The sequence below is a fragment of the Pezoporus flaviventris genome, unplaced genomic scaffold (genome assembly GCF_033815535.1).
Source record: "Pezoporus flaviventris isolate CSIRO_AGI_PZ_B2104156 unplaced genomic scaffold, CSIRO_AGI_Pfla_v1 ptg000001l, whole genome shotgun sequence".
NCBI classification, from domain to species: Eukaryota; Metazoa; Chordata; class Aves; order Psittaciformes; family Psittacidae; genus Pezoporus; species Pezoporus flaviventris.
The window spans coordinates 39779648-39800500 of record NW_026892549.1 but is presented as its reverse complement, the minus strand read 5'-3'; the positions used below and the strand labels follow the sequence as shown (position 1 = coordinate 39800500).

The 20853-nt window shown below is 41.4% G+C and overlaps 1 protein-coding gene across 1 annotated transcript in view; it reads right to left on the bottom strand.

The window, feature by feature from the left end:
- Positions 1–1759: 1759 nt before the first annotated feature.
- The window catches only part of METAP1D (methionyl aminopeptidase type 1D, mitochondrial), an 84235-nt gene continuing 65141 nt past the window's right edge, over positions 1760–20853 (bottom strand). The window contains exon 11 of the mRNA XM_061453515.1: positions 1760–1769. The gene's annotated coding sequence lies outside the window, so the exon portion shown is untranslated. The remainder of the gene's footprint in view (positions 1770–20853) is intronic.

Genomic DNA, 20853 nt, shown 5'->3' with positions numbered 1-20853 from the left:
CTGACAAAAAGGCTATAATCATTAAGACGCAAACATTGCAGATCCCTTAGGTTTCTTCACCCTAACGGGTCAAACTACGACTGTCTCATCAGTCCACAACTGTGAAACACAGATAGTAACAGCTGGCATTTTTATGGCTGAGAAAATATAAGGCATCACTCACGCAGATATATCCTACACATAGGATATGGTGCTATCTCAATAATGCTTATGCTCACCAATAAATAACTGCTTTATAACTGCCTTGTGTCAGCCATCCTTTGACCCTTCATCTCTCGCATGCAGAGGGCCTTCTGCATGGTTGGTATGCTCCAGCAGTTACTTATCATTACTATGTTTTGCACAGAAAGCTAATTTTTTGATCCAGGGTTGAGGCTGTCTTGTCTTAGCCACAGCCATCACTGCCTCTTGTCTTCTAAAGATGACCAAGGGACAAGACAGCAGTCTATATAAGAGAAGCTGTGTAGGAAAAGACTCTTTGGGCTTTCACAAATAGTTTCACTCGCCATTACTAATTCTTATTAGGTGGCAGCATTAAAACAAACAAAAAGACTTTTTTCACTTAAAGAATAATTAAATTTCTAAGCTTTTAAGCTTCTGTGGTATCCTGTGTCAACAGTACAAATGCTTTCAAAAAGTGACTAGGCATGTTCTTGAAGGGTAAGTCAATCAGTAGCTAGTAAAACTTAGCAGTTCACATGATACATCTTATCTGGGATCTTTTTCAGCTGCTCAGTGTTTCAGACTGGAGAACAAAGAAGGGGCAACCTGCAGTTCCCCTATTTTATTTTTATATGCCTTTCCCAATCTGCCACTAGCAATTGCTGGAGAAAGAAGCAATGTAAGCCTTTTCATCCCATGACAATTCCCATGTTAGTCTTCAGCCTTCCTTTCAGTTACTTTTCAGCATCCACAGAAACTTGGAGCTGTTCATGTCTCTATTTCTAGAGGTTACCTAAAGGTCTTCTAAATCTCATTATCCCATATCCACATAGCGCATATGAGAAGTACCCTTTGAGAGCAATTTTAAAAGCCTTCGGTGCCTTTAGCACAAATAAAACAGGCATTAAATTGTTGACAGAGAGAGTATTTCCTTATTAATAGCTGTACCAAGAAATAGGGCCATATTCATTGCTTGCTCATTCAATTGGCACCCCTGCAGTACAGGTACTTCTCCATTCATATAGTAAGACATGACATCCCCTGGTCTTCTTCCCCATCAACAGCTAAACACAGCACCTGCACTCTCCAACCACAAAACACTTAATCAGAAACTGCATTGACTGCCTGGGACATGAGTCAATTGGGAAAGATGAACCCAGATGCTAACCTGGCCAGTGAGATGGAGCTAGCTGTGGGTAGCCTGGTCACAGTGCATCGGTTGGGGCCTCCAGATATGCAACGCAAAATTAACCAGGAAAAAAGGATCCAAAGATAGCATGTGCAGGAAGAGATTCTTTTAACCTCTGTAAAGCAGGCTCACACTTTATGGATAGCAGGCAGAACAGAAGGGACATAGAAGATGGAGCTGCCTGTAGACATGACTGGCACTTCCCCCAATGCTGAACTTGCTGAATCATGAAAACTGCATTAAATATAGAAGGCGAGGAACAAAAGCTGAGCTGCCCAGGAAAAGCAAATGGTTGATAGTTCCACCAGGTTGGTCCCAAACTTTCTCCTCTGGTCATCACCCCTAATCTATCTTTTAGATGAAATCAGATTAAGGGGCTGCAAAAATCCGACTGTCACCTTGCATAAGCTACTTTTTGACCTTAGTATCCATACCAAAATGGTTTCTGATTCACTCCCATAGCTAAACACTCTCAACTGTACCAGAAAATACGATACTCCAACTGACACCAGACTGGACCACCCTCAGCCTAACAGACAAATGGTCTGCATAAGAAAAAGGAAGCCTCCACCACATTTAGCTTTTGGAGATCTTGAGGCAAAGAAAAAGGAAGTGGCTTTTTTCCATATGAAATACTTGCCTTACTCAGCAGCAAAATGGACAATCACAGTTCATCTACGCAGATCCCACAGTGGCCTTAGCCACAAGATCATAGTACTTATACAATGGAGGTTTCTTCCAGTATTCACTGTTCAGTAGGGTGAATCCTATGCTATCACTACTAAATGTAAGCAGGTTAAATATTAGGAACTTCTGCTTATTAGAAGTAAAAACAAACAAAAGCCAGAAGACAAAAGAGATGCTTAGCATCATCATAAATCAGAGGTCTTTCAGTTGCACTTCAGAGTGTGGATAGTGGGAAATGTAACTGATGGTCACTGATGGTCAGAACAATGTGCTTGTGTTAGAAACACTTTCATTTTTAAGCAAGCACAGACAAATAAGAATGCCTTACCTTAAATGGATTCTGTTACATATCATAGTAAAAAGGTTTGGATGGAGTTCATGTCATACAGAGTTTTCTTCCTCTTTCAAAACTTGCTCTGAGTAACCTGATCTAGTTGAGTGTGTCCCTGTTTATTGCAGGGAGGTGGGTTGCACTGGATGATTTTTAAAGGTCCTTTCCAAATGAAACTGTTCTATGACTGTTCTACTCTCTCCCTTTACATCCAAACATAAATAGACATGAAAACCACCTTTTACCCAACTGGTGGTCTATCACTATTAGTCCTATGCTAGTTTCCACCTTAAGCCTGTGCAGCAGTTTTCTTTCAGTCTCAAACTCTGCTTTGTCACTGGTCAGCAATACTGTTCTTTTAATGATTAACTGAATAAATTAGCACCAGTCACAGCTGAACATTATGGAACAAGCCACTGTCACAAAGGCTTTATTTTAAACTATGAGAGCAAACAGTTACTCACAGCTTAGGTGAACACTGGTTAAGAGATAAGAGTGCATGCAGTCCTTTTCTTTAAAAAAAAAATAAATAAGAAAGAACAAAACTTAAAAAGCTTTCATCAGCTTTGCTACTTAAAAATCAGTCTTCCAGGAAGAGGCAGCAAGAGATTAAAGAATACCTAAAAATAATCCACATTACTCTAAGGATAATGATCTGCTAATACACACTCCAGCAGCTTCTTAAGGGGAGCTTATTGCTACACACATCCATCGACATAAATTCTAACCAAGGCCAGCCTGCCCCAAAACAAGACTCACCAAACCGCTTTTGAAAACAGAATAAATAGAGCCAGCTGATCAATATGAAACCTCTGATAAACTATTGCTAAAAAAATTAATAAAAATGGGCAATGCAGCTTTGCAAATCTTTTAAAGTAATTGTATTCATCAGTAGCTATTTACAGATGGCCTGCGCCTCCCTGCATCTGCCCAGCACAATGCGACCACAGTCTCCAACTGATTCCTAGGTGTCAGGATAATGCAGTTTTTAAGAATTAAATTATTACAGAGGGAAGCAGACTGTCCTTGTTGTGTTTGTGCTATGTTTCTGTCTTCAAAACACACAAAATGAAGCCTTCCTGGAAATACCTGAATTTCATCACCCAGTTGCTCATAGACAACACAGTAGTTATCTGAGCCTTGTTTCAGCTCAGCTCCCATACTGCTGTGTTACATACCGCTCTGCTGCTTCTGTTTCTTCTTTTCTTAGTCAGTAAAATGTCAGAGTGTGGATAAAAACTCTAAAACTCTAGACAAGGCAATTTAGCCTTGTTCAACTGGCTGCTAGTTTTGTATGTCTGGAGATGGTACATGTCTGTGCCAATAGCTTGCAAGTTTTTCTGTCTGGGGTAAGATGAAGACGTTGCTCTGCTGAAGAGCAGTTTTCCTTCCTACACTTAAGCATGCCCAACCTGCACATCTTGTCTTTCCTTTAATCTTGATGCAGAGCTGGAAGCTGAAGTTCAAACCAGAACTCTGTCACTCATTTCAGGTCTACACACCCAAGACAGCTTTCAGCCACACAGCAAAAGTTGTTACTTGGCAGGTATCTCCTGCCTTCATATGCTGGGAGCGCACTATGGCCGGTGCTTCTCATCTCCTTCCCACTCTTCTCATGCTCCAGTCAACTGCTGCTTGGAGTACACAGCCCTGCAGTCACATGCAGCCCAAGTGAGACATTCTGGCAGCTAGAGACACTAAACGCTAATTTAGTGTCCTTTTCTCTCCTCTTAATGAATAGCTCCAAGATGGAGTACTCTCTCTCCTTGCCAATTCTTATGCTGCTGGAGCGAAAAGGTGACAGCCTCTCTCCAGACTGATTATCATTGCCACATACCCAGCTCTGTCATTTGGTATGCTTCACACACTGTCCTCTGATCTGGCAACAGTCCTGGGTACAAGCTAATTTACACCTTCAGTATAATGGCTTTTGTGTCTTCTAGTACTCTGGAATGTATTACATACAACTGAAACTGAAGTCCAGCAGGCCACTGTCTGCCATCATCTTGTAAAAAGAACAAAAAAACAAGGATGAGAAAGAGATAATTTGAATTTTTACACAGCTGGTTTTGTTTCCAGTCCTTCCTTAGTCCATGGCAGCCTCCTTGCTGTCGAATACTTCTTTCCTGCATGCCTCTGGAAGCAGTCCCGGGAAGGGTACAAATACCAGAGATGCAAGACATGCAGCATTCCAGTTACAGAATAATGCTTCTGAGTATTAAAAAGGTTTTCCTGTTTAGAGTTTGCACCTGCCTTACTGAAAGAAAAATCCATCCTCAGTTCTCTCACCCCAGAGACACAAAGTGCATGAAGAGTGGGATTTAAAAAGCCTAGTGTTGAAATCTTCAGAACAGCCCTTACAGCTCAAACCTGTGTTCCCAAGTCTCAGGGAAAAGCAGTGGTAGGAAAAAAGCCCAATTCTCCTTTTTTCCCTGCCTCTCCCTCAAAAATTTTGCAACACATTTCTCAGACCAAAGTCCTATGCCTCAGGCCTCACAATTGCCTCACTCTGCTTCTTGGACACACCTTGAGGTTTACGTAATCCCATGTGTGCCAACCACACACAAAAATGCACATCTTAAGGGCACCAAGGCTGTTGTTTCACTATTAAGACACAATACTGTATGCAGAGTTTATCACAAGTACACTTACACCAGCACACAAAGGGGTCATTACAGCAGAGAGGAAGAGCAATCAGGGGCAGCAGGACCACCTCAGCCAAAATGCCAGTCTCTGCCAGGCTAATGAGACCATGAACCTGGGGTGTTGGTGTGCAAGGACAAACTTGACCAAGAGAGGAATATAAAGCAGCTGGATTATCTAACATCCTCACATAATTTTACTGCCTTTAGGGATTTATTAAAGCTTTCTCAGTATGCCCTGGAGCCACGAGTGCAGCCTTGAGTATCAACAGACTCTCAAACATAGGTCCCAGGGGAAGTTCAGGGTGAAAATGAGACTACAACCAATGTGTGAGAGACCTCAAGTGTCCCAGGGTCTTGCACTTAGCTACACAAGAAGCATGACATGAGGTGGAAATGAGCCATACAAGGCCAGAGGAGGAGATGGGCTGAGGCTGGCTGATACCAAAAGAGTCTGAGCAGCAGATGCTGCAAGGGTTTTTGGTCACTACAGACAGCTCAGGCTGAGCACCCAGGCGATGTCCCAGGTCCATCTGCTTTTCCTCACCCCACCCTGTGCAGGAATGACTCAGAACTGTTCATTACTCATTCAAATCATAGATGATCAGGATGATTTTATGGTTGCTTGGGCAGGTTTGCCCTTTGTGGCACAAACACAACGCTGCGACGTCTGTGGGATCCCAGCCAGCTTCAGGGTATGGGGGAGTGCCTTTGCACATCTGAGCAGTGGAAAAATATAAGGGAAGAGAAACACCACCTCCAGTGTCTCCACTGCTCCAACTCCCCACCCACACAGCAGACTAGCTGGGCTCACTAATGCATGTTACTGGGCTTTAAGAGCAATAGGCATGCTTCTTCCTGCAGAGGGAACATTCTGCTGCTCTTGGTTTCCAGGGTCCTTTTTACTGGTTCTGAATGGCACAGGCAAGGAAAGCAGACTGCAGCTTTTACACACCGAGCTCTAATGAGGACTCTCTATACCATGACCAGCTTTTAATATTATGCACATGCAAAACCCTTCCCAACCAGTAAACACAGCAGATCTTTACTGTACTCAGCCCCATGGGCCTCTTCTATTTGTGAACAAAACTGGCAGTTACTGCAACAGAGCAGCCAGTTTCCACAAGATGTTTGATCCCCTGGGCTGGCTACTTGTTTCCACAAACCCACACAGACCAAACCTAGTGTAGCCAAGGATAATCACGCATAGCTGCACAGCAATGCTGCAGCAAGAAAAGCCAAATTCACAAGGCTGCGGGTTCCTTACTTTAATAAAGAACCTTAACTTTTTAATGCCCTATCGTCAGGCACTGTGATGTGCTGCTTAAGTGATAGTGCTTAAATAACAACAACATCATGAAACAAATAGTTTTATTCCTCAGTCTGAACACAGCAAGATACAGGATGTAAATTAAGTGCTCTGAATGACAGCAGTAAGTTAGTGCTTTGAATCTTTGGATTCAAAGATCCAGATCTTTGAATCCAAAAGGAGGAGTGCCAGTAACTGAAAGAAAACCACCCAATTACTGAACTTCATTAGAAGTGTACGACTCCCAGGGCTGTCAGTGACAGCTGGCTCTGGTCAGGGTATCTGTAATATTTAACAAAGATTTTCAGTCATTTCCTGGTAAATACCCTCTGCCTACTGACCATGTAGGAAGATACCAAATCTTAACAGGAAGCCTAGCTGTGCTGTCATACTCCCTTTTTAAGAATAGAAAAGCACATCATTTCCAAATAGAGCACTCTTCAGCAGTGCTCTCAAAAAAAAAAAAAAAACGGAATTTTTCTATTCTTTTCTTATTCCTTTAAACGGTAGCATTTTAGACACTGATCACAATGTGATTCCCCAACTTTCCTATTGTTATTAATGCCTACACTAGTCCTAGGATTCCTTCTAATTAGTTTACTACACGTTTTGTCAGTTTTGTTTGCTAAGTAAGTTGGTAGCTAAGCTGAGTGTCAGACTGCAATGAAGACAGATGATCTAATGGTTTACTTTGGGTTTTATCCTTACAAACTGGAAAAAAAAAAAAGAGATATAAGGTCACTGAATGAACTGTCTGGAACAGATTTCACGACACAGCCCTTCCAGCGCCTGAGACCTTCAAAAGATTTCAGTATTTGGCTCCACAGTTACATCTTTGTTTACAGCACAGACATTCTGGGACTCTCCTCTGTAACCCCATGTGAGTCTGGGTGCTGGTATGTGGGACAAGACAGAGCCTGCTAGTGGTTAAGCCTGAGAGGCAAGAGAGAGCTTGAATGAGACTGTGCTGGAGTCAGCCCCAACATGCTTGAAGACCCTGCCAGTGCAGCGCACACAACTCCCGTTTCCATGACTCAGTGCTTCACCCACTTCTGGGCAGGGTCTCTGAACAACACAGGGTGGAGGCAACCTATTTAAACTAGATACAGATGAGGACAAAGAGGTGCTGCAGCACCAACAAGACATCTGTGCCAGAGCTGGTAAGCACTAGCACAGCTAACTGGTAGCAAGCAAGAGAGAAACCACTGTAAGTAGTTCAAAAGCTGTTCTCCTGGGAACTGTTAGTTTACAAGACCCATCAGTGGTGGTGGAGTACAGTAAAAGCAAAACTAAGAAAAACATCAAGCATTTCTGTAGAATTAGGAAAGGGACGACATGTTTTTTTGCAAGTCCTTTTCTTTCACAGCCTAGGGAAAGAGGCTATTACTCCCAGGTTGGCCCTACTCCAGCAACCAGAACAACCCCAATGATACTGGGAATGCCATGGTGTACAATCTGTGTACTCCCAAATCTGCAGTGATGCTCCTGAATGGTCAGTGATACCCCCAAATGGGCAAGAATCTGGCCCATAAAAATCAACCACTAAAGACACAACTACACAACTCACCCATATACCAAGGGAAAAATAAAATGTTTCCTAAAAATTAAACATGGGAGCCCCTCTTAAGGAATACATACATCTAGCGTCTCCCATCTTGATCTAGAACACACACTTCTCTCAGAGATACAAGTAATTTCAAGTTATTAAAGTCTCTGTTGTACAGAAGTTATCAACTCTTCTGTTTTTCCAATCATAACATTACTGCAAATTACAGCAAAGGTGTCTAAGTTTCATTACACTTATAATACAGTTCAGCATTGCTGGCTCTGAGTTTTTGTAGTCTCCTGTTGCTGCTCCTTATTCTCTCCCAAGAGCTTTGTGCTCCAACAGTTCTGACTTGACAAACAGCCCCCTCCTCTCTGCCTAATGTGTCACTGGGGAGCTTAGATTATCCATCTCTTATCTTGTCTTGAGGTGCATCTTCTGTCCTGCAAAAGAGCTTTGTTTAAACAAAAACAATCAGGCTTTATTCACATAATAAAGACTGTCTTGAGATGAATCTGCATTGTACAATGTAGATTGTTGCATTCTTGCAACATAAGCCACATCTCTGAGTCTTCTGTGCTGCATCCATATGTGGGATGTTTAGTACAATGGCTTCACTGTAATCACACAACTTTGGCACTCTGTTGCGAAAAAAAATGAAGAGAACTTCCAGAATTGTGGAAAGATCAAAGGTTGAAGCCAGGCACTAATGACCTAATAGGCAGAGGTCTAAAAGTCAGCAAACCCCCTAACCCTGGAGGACAGCTTTTAGTACACTTGCTGGTTTTGAATTACTGCTGCACCTTTGTTTCTCCTCAGCTCCCATTCCACGTTTCTGTGGGTCTACAGATTCCATTATTTCCTTAAAGTGTAAAAATTAGGATCCTTGAGCTTTACTGTTTCTCACTCATTGCTCTTTTGCAATCATGCAGTGACCTCATCTAAGGCTTGCAGGAGCCTTCCAAAAAGCAATGTGAAACTGCGGCAGTTCAGCCAACAGCAGCTGACACTCCTACCCGCACCTCACTCAGCCTGGGAAGCAAGCTTATCAACCGCTGAGTACGGCTTCTCAGTTTGAACACTGACTACCAGCAACCAAACAAAACAACAAAGTCTTAGCAGCTAAACAAATAAATGCCAAAGAAAGTCTCTTGAACAGTTAAACTGAAGGGCTCATACAGCACAGAACTAAATCTAATGCTACCATTATCTATTTCTAAGCTGTACGGGAAATAGCAAGCTGTTATTTTCTGCTGCATAGCTTTTCCTGTAACATTAAGATGTTAATGTTCTCTGCCTAATATAAAAGGTGTTGATGCTCACTGATAATAAGAGCTGTGAGGTGAAAAAAAAAGTTGTCATAGACTCTATTCTCAGAGTAGCACTAGAGTGTTTGAATGACCTTACCTGTAAGTTTCCTGAATGCTCCAATTTTGCAAAATAGACTCCTGATTTTCCAGATAGAATAAAGAGTTCTGGAGAAATTACTGTTCCAAGTTGTTGCAGCTGAAATCATTAATTATTTTACTATTGGCTTTAAGTCAAGCCACTGTTTTGACTAGATATACGGACACAGGCTGTAACATCTTTAATTCCATTGCAGTAACTAAGACGTGTTTGAAGTAAACATCAATATGCACAAGAAAAAGGGGAAAAGTGAGATATATATATATAATAGAGAAGAAGCCATTTAATTTTATAAAAGGAACTTTTTGAATTAAAGTATTTGTAAAAGCCATCATTCTCAAATAATGATGAAGTATGTTTTGGAGGTATAAATCCAGGTAATCAATGTGTACTAGAGAGCTAGAGGAAATATCAGCTAAGAAGGATAAAACTTCTTCTAAGGAATTTGGCAGATGTATCCCAAATAGCTAAGAATAAGTTTAGGAAGTTTCTGCTCCTTGTTGTGACTGGTGCTTAGTCAAAATTGGCAGTAGCTAAACACAGCAAGTATTAGTGAAAGTACTCAAGCTCAACAGCTAAGACAATATTACATCAAGTAGCACAAGAAAGAAGTTAAACATGCAGCCATCCACTCACACACACATCACTCTCAATCCCTTTGATGATTCAGCCAGTATTTAGTATTTAATCTATGATAAGCAGTGTATAATCTTGCTGCACAATGGTGTAGCCTGTTATTTCTATAAGTCTTCTCCTCTCAGAAGTTTTACACAACCATGAAGCAGTGTTGTGGAAAGCATGCTGGCAGCAATACAAAGATCTCACTGATGTGAAAGCGAAAGCCTTTATTATAAACTGGGTGGTCAGGCTGCCTAGTAATGCTGTTTGTTAATGCTATGCATTACTAAACAGTGTTCCTCTATGCATGATCTTTAAAGCTAATACTGTGTTTGATGGAGCAAAATTTAATAATAATAATATATAATATTTGAATTAAGTAATCCATAAATTGATAGTTATGCTCTGCTACCCTAAGAAGTGATTCTACTCAAATGTAATTCACAATTTACAATAGTCAGCTCTAGGAATACAAAACAAGTAGAACTGTTAGCACCTATCAAATCAAAACAATTTTCAAATCAGGTGGGGTTCAGTTCTTTGCCTGGGAACACATCATAGAGATCACACTAGAGATCTGTGGCAGTGCATTGCTCTTGGTTTAATTTTCTTGTACCTCAGAAGAAGTCATAGCCTTACCAGGCTAATGGGGATCAGCTACATCTCACATAATGCAGTACATTTTGCAGAAAACCAACAAGGGGGAAGAAAAGCCTGCACAACCATCACAAAACCAGGTTTCTTCACCTCCTTTCACCCATCCTTAATGTCCCCATACTGCACAAGTCCCACTGGCTTTGCTCCACTTGGCCCTGCTCCACTTGGCCCTTTGCTCCACTAGGCCCTGCCAGGATGGACACTGGAGCAGCTGGCCCCACTGAGGAGCAAGCAGTGCGGTGCAGAGCCCTCCTGTGCAGCTGTTTTGGTGGGGTGGGAGGCTCTCCCGTGGCTCCTGCCCAGCCTATGCATGCACACAGGGCCAGAGGCAGCCTGCTAGGGAGGCGAGTGCCAGCGGGATGGGGTGCCGGTCCCTGTGTCTGCACGCAGCTCACATACCCCTTACCCTAACTCCATAGCTGAAAAGTATCTTTGCCAAAACCTATGATGAACATGACACACAGACAGACCAACAAAACCATTTAAGGTCACATCTGCTGTATTCAACATGTTATACAAGAGCAGATTCAAAAATGTGGCAGAGGATGTAAGCTGTAGACCCTTAAGCTATGTTCAGAGTGATTTTCTAAAAAAAGTCTGATTCTCACAAAAGACCTGATGCTGGAAAGTTGGAAACATCCCAAGAAATTAAAAGTTTTTCAAGCTCAGATAAAGTACTAATTTAGGAAACAAGCCAGGAGAGAAAGATTTTTAAAGTAACATTTATAAATCTACAGTGCAGCCAAGTGGACACAGACAGAAAGCATTTATCCATTAATTATCTTCTCACAATAGTGATGTTTGTGCAAGAGGTGCTGCCATGCTCCAGTGACACAGAGTAAGTATGAGCACATCAGACCCATCTGGTAACAACCTTGTTTCGAAGTTTCAGTTTCATGCAGAAGAAAACTCAAGGATTGCTCTTCTCCTTGTAAGAGTGCAAATACCTGATGGAAACAGGAAATTAGCCAGGGGTGTTTCTCTTGATGAATGCTGTGTGCAGATTAAAGCCAAACACTATCTTCAAGCAACCTCCTGAAGGAACTGCATGAAGTCTGCAAACAGTTGCTTTTCCCTCTGCAGATTCTGCAGAGGATCACCTGAGGTTTGCTGATACTACCCTTAAGCACAGTTTAAAGCTGCTTGGCAAAACTGTTAAAACTATTTTTTCACATTTTTCACAAAGACTGTTGTGGTTTTTCAATCATCCATTTTCAATAGTGCATAATGGGAGGGAGGGAGGAAGGATGCAAAAGTATAGCCACTGTTAATGCATTTTTCTGCCAGGTTTCATAAGTATACAGCTGTACTTTTCATCTTCAAATACTATCACCAGGGAGAAAGACCAGGTTTCCAGAACCTCCTGTTAAAACTGTCAATGGAAACCCCATATTTGTGTATGTGGATGAACCGAGTATTGTTATATATCGCGCAATTAAGCAACAGATGTACATTTGTTTTTAAAATGCCGTGCTACGTTTAACTGCTTCCTCAGCAATTTCTATGAGAATGTGGCCTACCCTTACAGTAAAATAAAGTAACAGTGTAAGAAAGAATGAATAGAGGAATAGGGCAATGAGATTTTAAGATTAACAGAATTTCAAGAGATGATGCATCACTGAATTCCTGGCTTAACAACAGACACTAGACTTGTGTTATAGACAGTACATCAACATCATCAGGTGAGCTGCTGTCAAAAAGGAAATGCATGAGAAGCAACAAGAAAACAGCTAGTTGTCAGACATGTCGCCTGAAAAAAACAAAGGTCTAATTTATTTACCGCCCTATAGTATGCTTAAGTAACTGGCAGGCAGCACATCAGGCAATCGGGACAGAAGCTGGCACAGCAGCTTATTCACTTCTCTTCAGTAGCAGTTCATCGAGCAAATCATACCAGTAATACATTTGTTGAAGCTTGGTATTTCTTTGAAGAACTGCTAATTACAATACAAGGTTATTAGTAAGTCTCTGCAGAGCTCCAAGAACCTTAATGAGTTAACTAGGTCATGCAAACTAAGGATCAAGGAGAACACATTTTCATCTTAAAGACAGATACTCAGAACTTGCTAAATTATCCAATCCCTCCCAGAACAGTGAAGACGCTTTTAGAATTCAAAAATATTTAGTGTCTTCTTCACACCTAACAAAAACGAAGTTCAATAATAGTAACACAAGCTCTGGTTTAACTTAACAGTGTTTCCGCTTTATGTTTTATGCAATTAAAAGCAAAACACATTGTTTCCCTACCCTGTTTGAGAGACAGTAGTGCTCTCTCCTTCCCATTCCCCCTCCAGAGTAAGGTAGGTTTCACGGTCAACAGTATTCCCTTCTCGCCTCCTCAGCTCCCCAACCACTGCCATGACAACAGAATTTGACATTTGTAGGTATGCTAGATAGCAGCACAGCTAGTTAGCAGTTAGAGGAATGCTTCTTATCATACCTATTTTACCTTTCCAGAGCTTGCCAGGAAGGACTGACTTCATTGCTGGATGAATGACAGGTGAAACACAGAATTCCCTTGTCCACCAGGGGCTGGATTGTTCCTGCCAACACAGCTGTGCTGGCACAAACCCTGTGGAAATGTGCCACCTCCTGGAAGAAAGCTTTTTTTCCTGACACCTTCCTACCCGTTCCTGCTCCTGGATTTTGTCAAGACTGGACCAGCTAACACAGAGGCTGAGAACCTGGACAGGCAATGTTCCCCACCCTGTTTTTCTTTCCTCAAGTCAAGTTGGCTGATGATATGGCACACATCTCTTCTGGACAGAGGTGACAGCATCCAAATACCTATTCCCACAGCAAGCTGGGTGCTGCTACATCTTGATAGCAGCATCACTGCATTCCTGTATTACACAAACACAGAATCAGAAGACCCATGCCAGCAATGTTATACTGTAGGTAAAGGCCCTGGGCCCACACCTCTTATTGCTGCCTTTTCCTAACTATTTACAGTGCGAGATATACAGAATGAGACGTAGTAAGTAACCTGGACCAAATGAGGCAGGAATGCTCTCTCCTGCCTCATTCCCACCAGGGAATGAGGAAAGAAGAGAATTCATAACTTCTGGGCAGCTGGCACTCTCACCAAAAACCTGCACTAATTAATTCCCATTCCGGAAGGGTATGTGTATGCAGGAAGATAAAAGGAAGGCAGCAGCCAGGGGTATATAAGAAGTATTATGAAGCAAGCATGCAACCCCACATACTTCATGTGTGGTATACTTCATGAAGGGCAATTATTCTTCCAATATGTGCAACTTCACATTGTTCAAGAGCAACTGTTCACAGTTCTTCAATTAAAGCACAAAATCCCGTGCTGGTAAGGGAGCCTTCTTCCGTGCTGCAGTGCACGTAGTGATGCAGTTACTCTTCCAGCACTAAGACCCATCCAACAGGTTTCTTAATCAGCAGTACTGCAAGATCCTTACAAAACCTGACTACTCCAAGTTCAACAGCCCAGTTGCCCATGCATCACATTCCCAGCCCACAGGTAGCCTGCGCACACTGTATTGCAACGCCAGCCTTTCAGCTCTGGAAGCACTGTAAAAATGCTATGTACTTGGTGATCAGCTTTCATTACTGGATCACTTCACATCAGCCAACATGAGAGTTGAAAGCCTAGGTCCGAGTCAAGATTTGCAGTCTCTGGATACATAAGGGTCCCATTGTTTTGAACACTGCTAGCCCTACTAACAACTCCATCACAGTTTTGTCTTTCATTCAAAGCTACTTCTGATGTCAGTGAACCGACTGACTAAGCAGGCAGGGGTAACAGTAGTATGAATCTTGCATATACTGGAGTGGATGATGGCATATGCCTCCTTTATAAAAATCCTTTCACACTGGTAATGAAAACCATAGATATAAAAAAGCTAACTTGTATTTCCACATAAACCACCCAGAAGGCATAGCTTGCTGGAAAAGAGAAAGTATTTTTCTCCCCCTGAGCAATTTCAACAATAAAAGCATATACAATCATATAGATTTGGGTAGCATGCCCTCATGGACAAGAACAAACACAGCCTGTATGTTAATTCACTGCTGCACTGCAAGCTTACTTCTAGAGCAGATCTTAAGAAAGTAAGTTCACATTCACCAACCCCCAAGGAAACACCTCTAGGTGAAAAGGCAGTCATCTGTTGTTTGCAACATAATTACTGTAGTTATTTAGACAAGTCTGCTCTACAGAGCTATTTAAAATAGGATAGGCAATCCAAGCCTGGGAGCTACCAGATAAACAGCACTGCAGAATGCTGCTGGTATTGGAGCATTCAATTCAGTAAGAAAAGGCAAGTGTGCCACTGATTCAAAAATGTAATTCACAGGTCCTGCACTACAGAAGGGACAGTCAGAAGCAAGTTGCTTGGGAAAGTAGAGTTTCCTCCTCAGGCTTTCTCAGAGGTCTAAATGGCCACATGCATATAAAAAAAAAAGTACAAATGAGAACATATGTCTGTTTGTAATCAGCATACAAAACCTCACTGCATGGATTTCCAGGCTCAACAGGCTACCCAAAATGTTATTTTTCCTCATCTCCAATACTATCTAACTTCAAAACATAGGCTGTGATTTTCAGAGGTGCTGAAAACCTGATGCAACTGAATACAGTTGCTGTAGCTATAAAGAATTCCTAAGGAAAACATTACTGCCCCAGCCTATGTGTAACAGCATGGTCTTGGAATCAGGAATGTTTTATGTTTTCACATAAAGTCCCAGCACTAACGTATTGCTCCTTATGCCCTACACTTTTCCCTGCGTATATCCTTGTGCAGCATCAGCCACAGTCTGGTCCATCACATAGGTCCATACAGAGTTTTGAGATGCATGTTTTTGGAAGCCAGGGTGTGTGTTTTGTCATCGTAGCTATATTCTGCACCTGCTTCCTTCATGGGTACATTTATTTCACAGAACACCTCCCTTCTGTTGAAATTAAACTACTTCCACAGCAGATTACCCTAACAGCCCCAAAACATTATTGTTACTTTTATTTTCACACCTTAGTTTATGTGATGCCACCACCACATTCAAGCCCCTAGATAAAGATTTTTTATTTTGCTTTCTTAGTTAACGTGCAAAGCAACAGTAGCAGACTTTTAAAAGTGGGACCAAAATTAACTTTCTGAATAAATTCTCAGTCTAATTTGAGCAACCAAATTGCATTCACATGGGATGAATAATTGACTTAAAAACATAAAATCTAGTCTTGTCCCCAGTCTTTGGCAGTTAAGAGAACTCGGACCAAAAGCAAACAAGCCAAGGAAAGCATTCCTCGTTTCCTTTCCTCATCAGACCAGATGCTAATTGGTTGTCCTATCAGTTAATAAGCACTGGGAATATGAATATGAATGCTAAACCTCCAACTTGTAAAATATCCCACTTAAGAAATGTATCAAGCTTTGCACTACAGAATGGCTTATCAGGATGCATCAGCATGGAACAGTGGGGACATCCTGTGGCCACTTAGATCCTTTACACTTGAATGTTCCCGTTATTATTTTTAATCCATTTGTTCAACTACTTCTGCAAATTAGATGCCAAGTCACTTAATAATGTGAGAGGGCCTGAAGGCAGTAGAATTTGCTTAGCTAACTTCCCACCTACCACTTTATCTAATTCCTTCCCAGCAGTTTCTCTGTTATACCTCAGTTTTCAGTATCTTCACCCAGGCTATACAGTTTCAAAGTTAAAAAAAGCTCAGAAGCTTGAGGTGGTCTATGTGGCAACACTAACCCCTGATAACCATTCATACAAATCAAAAGAAACATTCAAATGTAATTTATTTAGATGTAGAGCAATGTTCATAAAAGATGTGATTCTCAGATGTAGGCATTCTGCCAACTGGAAATATACTATCAGATGAAATACATGTGTAAAGCACATGCCAATATTGTAAGCTAAGCACAGGAAAATGAAAGGCCAGTAACTTGTGAATCCGAACACAGTTCCTTTCATCCCCTTTCCTCCAAGGAAGGAACAATTTCAGGATAGATATGTACACAGACTATGAGGCTGAGTGCTCCTCAGGCAACCCGCTGCCCAAAAATGCCTCTGTTTTCATATTTACATGATGGACTTCAGCCATGTAGCTTGAGTAAAAGGTACCCAGCCAGCTTATTGGACAGCTGTGACTTCACAAGTCAAGATCATCTCAACTCACTTATGATCACACTGATTTCACCACTTTTAAAAACAAAATTAACTTCAAGGACAATTCTTTCTTCTTTTTTTTTTTGTTGTTGTTTTTATGTGTATGCTTTCTTACTGTTGGAAAGAAGATTTTCTTTTAAATTTACATTTTCAATCAATTCACTATCTGTATTTAAGCTTCCTATGAGGGCTGAGGGTAGCAGTGCCAAATCTTAGAGCATATATGCAAGTGTTCCCATGAAGAGGCTCTGCAGTTTGCATAGCCCACAATTTAAGTCAATTTAGTGTGGCATTCCAGATGGAAATGCAGCCATCTAGGACTTGCCTCAAGTGTGTTGCAGCTGTATAATCCACTTAGGAGGTCTGTTCTTGAGCATATCTTCTATAAAGGAAAACAAACATCCCATCCTTTTAAGCAAGACATTCATGTTTTCCAGCAGGAACAGACCTTGTTATTTGCCAGTCAGAGGAGGTGTCAGCTCAAGCAACATGTACTCCATGCCTCAGGCAGTTCACTGGTGCTACAAATTAAAACTGATCCAACCACACTGAGGTGAAACAGCATTGTCCACTAAACCTTTAAACTAAAACCAAAGCAGTCTAGGTTCGTCTGGTCTCCATGTTGAACAGTTTGCTTAAACTGTGTTTAGACTGCACAGGTAAAGGTTATACAGATGTTACAATCAAAGCAAGAAAAAATCTGTTCTCCACTACCTGTGCAAAACAAGAACTCATAATGACACAAATGATCAACTCAGCCCGAATATGCTCCCACAAAATACGCCTCTCAGCTTCTCTCACACTTGTCATCTACAGCAGCATTAGAAATTACCTAATGATTCACCTTGAAAGTATTTTTCATGCATGCTCTTACTAAAGATTCTTTCCATCTAGATATTCATACACAAGACACTTTCCACAAAGATTTACTTACGGGCTGAACCCAAGTTTGCTCAAATCCACTATGAAATGGGCTCAAAACCAACTGCTCTGGAGTGTATGTGTACCTGTAGCCACCAGTGGCTGGTTTACAATCCCATATAACACTATTCAAAAGCTTACTTTCTAGCTGTTCTACTAATACCCTTCTATAGAGAAAAGGATATAGCCTTTGTCAGGGCTGTTACTTATGATACAGCTGTTAAAGAAAAAAGATCCTGGAAATGCAAAAGGTGGTCAGAACAGCCTGAAGGGCCCTACTTAAGCACTAATTGGGATTTCACATCCAGAAAGGAGGTGAGAGGGACTGTTTGGGCATGCTCTGCTTTATTCCCAAAACCCATGTGCTACACATGGAGGATTGCTGCTCTACTGCCTTCACATTCTGCATACAAACCCTCCTTCCCCCTTCTCCCCACATCTGTCACATAATTAGACCCAAGAATGTGCTGCTATCAGACACTCACCCCAATGCATCAAGCTACGTACTTCCTCAGTGCAGTAGAAGGAAACAAATGAGAAACACCTGTGCTAAACAATCCCAGACTAATCCACTATTAAAAGTCACAGTTTGTGCTCTTGTCTGCAAAGGTTTCTACTGACGATTCCTCTGCAGCTCAGCACCTTTCTTCACTGAGAAAGATAATCTAAGGCCAAGTCATCTTAATAAACAACTCTGAAAGGATTTTACACAGCCCATGTCTCCTATCATGCTTGTATAAGCTCTTCACAACAAGGGGCTAAGAAAGGAAACCTTGGGGAGCCACACACAGGGGCATATTCTTCCCAGAAGAGTTTTGTGGGTTTTGGAATGAAGTAATCTGATGCACAGATGGATGAGACAATAAACAGTTTTAGAGAGGAAAACGATAATGCTGGTTCTGAAACTAAACACAGCAGGTAGCAAGTGTCCGGATGGGTGTTGAAAAGACTCATACTATTCTCTAAAAGCTGATACACTTAATCCCTTAGAAAAGGAAGATTTAACTGTTACCATTTCTCTGGAGTATAATACCAGATCTCATAGGTACAATGCAAGCATAAACCCTTTTCGTGGCTTCATCTGGCACGTGATTTAAACAACCCTTCTATTTTGAAGACAAATGCTCAGGACTATACCACGCATTGTATCACCATAAATCCACTGGAAATCATTTCCCACAACCCAGAAAACAAATCTGTACTTCTTAATGTGCCACTGCAGTAGACTACTGTCCAAGCACTTTTTTGCAACATTATCAGAAATAATGGGCCCATTTCCCAAGATTCACCATATTCCCACTGAAATAAGCAAAATGGTTCAGGCAGATGTGGACCATAATGGACAAAATAGTATTAATTACAGTAGATTAAAAATTAATCTCTTAATGCTGAGTGTGGTTCTCTTTAAGTCAAACTTGAGATAAAACATCATGGAACAGCTTGCTCTGTTGATCCCTAGGTTAAATCTATACCATATGTAAAGACTGAGGATGCCACCCTTTAACCGCTTTCACATTTTTGTCAGATGAAATCTGTTTTAGGAAGAAAATAATAGAAATAATAGTTAATTTAAAAAAAAATGAAATATACTGAGCAGAAGTTACTGTTGCCACTCTATGGGTCATATACAAGCGACCTGTTAAAAAAAAACAAACAAACAAACCACCAAAAAAATTAATACAAACTGGTCAACTGGAGAGCCGGACCATCTTGAAGGCTGATGGTCCTTTCTTGTGTTCATACACACTGTGTTTAGCATACTCAATAAATAAAATATATCCACAGTCCTAGCAGCATGAGGATGCTTCCAAGACAAAAGTCAACAGCAACAGAGCCAGGTCATTGTTTTGCAACCTCTGGCAATAAGTGCTGTGCATTTATAAAAACCTCATTACCAAAACTTTTGAACACTGAGCCACTCTGCCATGGGAAGGCAAGCATCTTTCTCCCACATGCAGCTGAATAACTATGGTCCATAACATAAATATTTTGCATCACCCATACATGCCTTCTCACTGGACACAAATAATAACACATGATCTATTACACAAAAACCAAGCAAGACTGCCAGATAGTGATAGCAGGTACACAAAACACTCCTCCTCTCCTCTGAGCTTTACCTCATGCTCCAGTCTCCATGGGTCCTTTCTCATTACCCATCTTCTGGACAACATTCATAATTCCCAAAACAGAGACAAAAAAAAGTGGAATTGAAATTGTTAACACAACATGAGGACACAAAATCATATGAACGCAGGGCAGCCTAATGCCATTATTCTTTTAAGCTCCTCGCTAATAACAAGACTGATTCAGAGGAGTGTGTTTTAAAACATCCATGGTAATCGAGTTTTCTCTTACCTAGTACAACCCTTCCTCCTTCCATCCTGCTGCCTGATGCCTTCCTTCTCTGCCCCATAACCTGTTCATCTTCACAGCCTGGAGAGTCGTGCCCTTACTTACACACGTTGGTCTTTCAACCAACCACCTTCCTCACAAGCAAAGTCCAAACAAATAATAATAAAATCAGATCTACAAGATCAACCATGTGAATGCGTGCATAAGTAACTCCTCAGTGATCATTCCAGCAGAGCCTGCAACTCCACACAGGCAAAATAACTGCAAGAACAAAGCCGTCCAAGCAGCTACCATGTGACAGTTCACTTAAATTCGTGAGCCCTGTGCTAACTTATGAGAAACAACTTGCATGCAAAAGATTATTGATATAAGCTGAAGTAAACAAAATTATGCCCTTTGCTTTTTGTGTAAATCACCATGCACATGCGCAGGGCTGTATAGCACCAAAATAATTATTCTAATTAAGAAAAAAAAACACCAAACAAAAATTACCAAACAAAAAACACAAACACCTTTGCCATATAGCAAAACAAATTTCAAAGAAAGTCATTTGCATTAAGTCCTCAGAACGAGATAACATAAGGTAACATGTCCTTTCTCCTCTGTATTTTGCATGCTTCAAAATGTGACTAATGAAGAGCAGCCGACTGCCCTCATCTCTGCTGCCCACCATGACATGCTATCTGCCCCTTCCTTCTCCCCCGTGCCAGTCAGGGGAGAAACGGTAGTACAAAGACCTAACTTGGGGCAGCAGTAAACTCGGACTGCGGATTTTATAAACCAGCTTTCTTTTGCATTGAACACCACCTATGTCTTGAGAGAGGCAGCACCACACGAGCTCACAGGTACAGGCACCCTGCCCTCTACGTATCCCGTGCGCTT